The 5226-nt window shown below is 37.2% G+C and overlaps 1 long non-coding RNA gene across 1 annotated transcript in view; it reads right to left on the bottom strand.

Moving 5' to 3' along the window:
* The window catches only part of LOC117799045, a 9341-nt gene extending 5707 nt beyond the window's left edge, over positions 1–3634 (bottom strand). The window contains exon 1 of the long non-coding RNA XR_004622933.1: positions 3486–3634. This is a non-coding gene — a long non-coding RNA (uncharacterized LOC117799045). The remainder of the gene's footprint in view (positions 1–3485) is intronic.
* Between the last annotated feature and the right edge of the window lie 1592 nt (positions 3635–5226).

The raw sequence follows: 5226 nt of genomic DNA, 5'->3' as shown, positions 1-5226 counted from the left end.
CAGGGTTCTGGGATTGAGCCCTGTGTCTGGCTCCCTGCTCAGCGGGGAGTCTGCTTCTCCCTCTCCCTCTGTCTCTCCACCCTGCTCATGCTTTCTCTCTCTCTCTCTCTCTCTCTCTCGCTTTCTCTCTCAAATAAATAAAATCTCTGAATGAATAAATAAGTAAATAAATACTCAGTATATTAGAAATCCCATTACTCCACATTGTCACCATTTGGTATGAGAAATCATTATAATACCAGATATAACACCAATAAGATAGAATTAGCTCTTCTCATGGGAAGATAACTATCTCCTTGTGGTTTCAATTTGCATTTCTCTGATGGCAACATTTTCATATGTTCATGGGCCAGTTGGATATCCTCTTTTTGAAAGTGCCTCTTTACCTTCTTGATTAGTTTTCCATTAGGTGGCTATCTTGTTTTCATTAATTTGCAGAAGCTCTGCTTATATTCTAGATATAAGCCCCTGTTGGTTATGCACTGAATCTTCTCCTATTCTGTGGCTTGTTCTCTCTCTTATTGATGTCTTTTGATGAAGAGAAGTTTTAAATTTAATATAGTCAAATTCTTCAAACTTTCCCTTTGTAACTTTACCTTTTGTGCCTTAAGAAATCTTTCTCTACCCAAGGTCAAGATAATGGTCTCTTATATTATCTAGAAATATTATGCTTTAGTCTCTCACATTTAGATCTATGATCACGTGGGACTGACTTTTACGTATGGTGTCAGGTCAGAGTAAAGTTTAATTTTTCCAGATAGGTACCTAATTTCTTCAACATCATTTATTAAAACACCCCTTGCTACTGCTTTGTGATACCATACTTGTCATAAATATGTAATTGTTCTCCTCGTTTTCTGTGCCATTGCTCTATTTTTCAATCCTTGCACCAATATAGATAGTTTTAAGTCAGGAAAGCAAGTTCTTCTGCTTTGTTCCTCTTTAATATTCTCTTGATTACTTTTGATCCTTCACATTTCAATACGAATTTTGCAAACAGTTTGACAAATTTCACAAAAATAAGTGAATAAATAAATTAAATTCAATCAGGATTCTGATTGGGATTGAATTCAATCAATTTTGAAAGAATTGACATTTTTATCACATTGAGCCTTCCAATCCATAAATACAGTATATCCTTTCATTTACTTATTAATTAATTTTTCAATAGTGCTTTATAGTCTCCTGCAAAGAAGTCTTGCACATTTTGTTGTTGTTCTTAAATTCAATGCTATTCATTGATTTTTTTTTTAAAGATTTTTTTAATTTATTTGAGAAAGAGCATGCAAGCGGGGAGGGATAGAGGGGGAAAGAGAGAATCAAAGCTGACTCCACACTGAGCACAGAGCCCAGTTTGGGGCTTGATCCCATAACCATGAGACCATGACACGAGCCGAAACCAAGAGTCAGACCCCTAACTGACTGAGCCAACCAGGCACCCACTATTCATTGATATTTTTGATGCTATTTTATAGCATATATATTTCCATCTCCTTTTCTAAGTCTGTTTCTAATGTAGGAAACAGATAAACTGGTTTTACCATATTTACCTTGGTTCTCTCTTCTTTCCCCATGAGCTTCATGAAAATGCTGCTCTACTGTTACCTTGCTTTGTGTGCTGATATTCAGAAATCTGATGGCAACTTGATTTTTTTTTCCTTTTCTTTTATGACTATCTTTTCGCTTGGGGACCCAGGAGGAAGCTTTCTATCTAAGGCAATTGATCTCTCACACTCCAGTGACCACCATATATACTTTCACATACACAAACCTACCATCCTAATTGTTGGCATAATTTTTTGACTCATCAGTCTCTAGTATCTGTGTCTTTCCTAACTGTCTTCTTGTTTTCCAACCTTGACTTGACCACTGCTTTTTCAGTAACTCTAGGGATTTAACTTGATTCCATCTTGATAGCTTTTTGGTCCAAGGTTTGGATCTGCTAGTCTTGGTTTATTCCTCTGTTCATGATCAAAATATCTGAATAATATTGTTTTAGTTTTACTTTGCTTGAATGGAATGGCTGAGATAACATCCAAGAGGATAAGTTTCATAAACAAGTATTAGATGTTGCCTAGAAAACTCTACTTCATCAACAAGTGTTTAAAGAAAGAGAAAAAAAAAAAGTGGTTGTAATAGTAACAGCAAGGAGTTAACTGGCAGAGTGCCAAGCCTGAGATTTCTTTTGATACTGATTTGGATGCTAAAAGGAAATTAACATAAATATCTTCTATTTTAATAGTCAAGAAATGCAAGAGGAATTTTTAAATAATGGGAGACTTTTTCAGGGAAAAAAGCTAAGAAACCTCTGAAAAAGTCTATTCATTAGAAAGAAAACCTAAGCACACACTAGGTTTTGTTAAACTCTCTAGAAAAGAAAAATGCTTCTCAAGAAATGTAAGCAATAAGCAGAGGGTTAATACGGATAATGATGCAAAAATCATTACCAGAGGTACTCTGTAATTAGTAAATAGAAAATAGGAGAGGATGTTAAGCCATTTGTTCAGAAGACCTAAAAGATAGTGTCTTGGAAGAAAGGCTAGTGACCCTTTTTTAGACAGTTCTTCCAAATATTTTTTTTAAATAGTCTTGAATTTCTGGGGCGCCTGGGTGGTTCAGTCAGTTAAGCGTCTGCCTTTGGCTCAGGTCATGATCTCGGGGTCCTGGGATGGAGCCCATCGTGCTCCCTGCTTAGCAGGGAACCTGCTTCTCCCTCTCCCTCTGCCGCTCCCCCTGCTCATGCTCTCTCTCTCTCTCAAATAAATAAAATCTTAAAAAAAAAAAAAGTCTTCTAACTTCTATATAGGGAATAATGAAGACTCCATGACCTGAAGCATAAACTTGTCCATATAGCTAGGCAAAAGCTGATATTAGGCCATATTTTGTAACTTTCTAAACTGCTAACAGTGTTAGAAATCCTAATAGAACTAATTTCTAACTGCCTACACTGTAGCCCAAGCATTGTTTTGCAAGGTTATTGCTTAAAACTTGGGATGCATTTTCTCATAGAGGTAAATTAGATATAAGCTTAGGTCCTAATGAACATAAAAGCCCATTAAATCCACTCTATACCTGAACTACAATACAGATGACATTATCAGACTAACCATCATGTATAAGGAGGTTTGTGATGAGCTTCATGTCCCATCTGGGACCACAGTCTCCCATCCGGGATGCTGGAATACAAGAGACCGTCTGAGATAAGGTCTCCAGGGAAGGGGTAGGTGGTATGATTGAGTGGGATGGGAGGAGTAAGAATAGACTAAGAGTTCCAGAGGGTTGGGGGCTCCCCGAATTCTATTCTGGACTTACTTATATATCCCAGGCAATGCTCTAGTTACTCTCTTTATATATACTGTCTTTAGAAAAGGCATCCCAGGAGAAACAACAATTTCTCATACGTAATTTTTCTTTGCTTAAGAAAGATGGCTTCTACATGGCCGTTTTAGCTCAGTAACTTTCGGTGTTGGCCCCGTGATTCTTACCTGTACTTCAGCTTGCCGTTCTCTTTTGACATTAAGTAGCTGTTTTTGAAGAGATCTTATCTGTTTTTTTCCTTTTTCCTCCCTAGAAGAAATAAGAATGATTTGTTTAGAGGGGTGCTTCTCAAACTCTAGTGTGCACAAGGTTCACCCCCAATGTTCAAAACCAGATTCCTGGGCTCCACCTCAGAGATTCTGACTCAGTAGGTCTGGGATGGGGCCCTGGAATTCACATTTCCAATAAATTCTCGGATGTTGCTAATGGTGCTGGTCCATGGAACACACTTTCAGTCACGCTTTATAGAACACTGCGATTTTGTTTTAGTAAACCAGAAGAGGAGTTTTTGGTTTATGTGTTGTTATGTAAAATAACTGTTGCTGCGAAAAAGCTAAGAAGAGGAGGAACAGGAAGAGAAAAAGGAAGGTCAGACATTCTCGTCCACCTAACCTTCCCTCTCCTTCACTTGGGGTCAGTTCAACATTGAGTCCAAAGGCTCCCTCCACATTTTCTCTCACACAAGTGTTTCCCCTGATAAAGTCTTTGCATGAATAATCTCATCTTGGCATCTCTCAGAAGACATGACTTAACACACCTGTCATGGTCATACAAACAGTAAATGGCAAAGTAGAATTCAATTTAAGGACTATCTGAATGAGAATTCTACTTACCTCTAGTAATCCCATTATCTAGGTTTAAAGAAAAACAAAATAACAAAACAATATAATAAATAAAACAATGTAAGAATAAACAAAACAAAATAAAAACTGTCCTAGCTCAGGCTGCCATTACAAAAATATCAGAGTGGGTGGATTATAAGTAACAGAATTCATTTCTCACAGTTTGGAGGCTGTGAAATCCAAGATCTAGGCACCATCAGATTCAGTGTCTGGTGACAAACTGTTTCCTGGTTCACAGATGGTCATTTTCACTTGCATCTTTATATGATGGAAGGGGAGAAGCAGCTCTCTGGGGTCTCTTTAATATGGGCATTAATCTCATTCATGAGGCCGCCTCCCTCGTGACCTAATCACTTCCCAAAAGTCCCACTTTCTAATATCATCATATTGAAGGTTAAGATTTCAACAAATAAATTAGGGGCAGGCAGGGGTGGGGTACGCAAACATTCATCTATAGCGACAATCAAAACACCTTACCACTAAATAGCATCTAGGTAAGTGTTGCTATTCAGGAATGTTTAGAAAGCATGTGCTTAACTAGAATCTTGAGATTGAAACTGTCATTGCGGAACTATAGATTATGTAATTCCCTTTCATAGATTACAAGAAACAGATAAGAAAGATGCAAAATATTTATCTCTAATAATAAATTCAGAACCCTAGGGTTCAGTTAAATTCAGTTAAATAAATGTCATTCACAATGGAAACTAGAAATTAGTGGAGTATTGCCTTCAAAATTATGAGAGATGATTTTCAATCTAAAAATCTGTACCTAGTCAAATTACTAATAAAGCATGAGGGCAAAAAAAGATATTTTCAGACACGTAGATCTTAATATATTTAACTTTCATGCACCCTTTGTTCAATAAGTTACATGAAGACATGCTCCAACAAAATGAAGGAGTCACACAAAAAAGAGGAAGGTTGGGGGTCTAGAAAACAGGATCAAAAGGAAATCTCAGGAGATGAGGGAAGGCCCAGGACCATAGCAATACTGCAGGTCCTAGGAGCAACAGTAACAAATAGGAGAAGAAGAACAGAAGAAAGTCACAAAAGGAGAAAGAAA

This window comes from Ailuropoda melanoleuca, unplaced genomic scaffold, assembly GCF_002007445.2.
Source record: "Ailuropoda melanoleuca isolate Jingjing unplaced genomic scaffold, ASM200744v2 unplaced-scaffold4140, whole genome shotgun sequence".
In the NCBI taxonomy this organism is placed as follows: Eukaryota; Metazoa; Chordata; class Mammalia; order Carnivora; family Ursidae; genus Ailuropoda; species Ailuropoda melanoleuca.
This window is presented reverse-complemented; position numbering and strand designations above follow the sequence as displayed.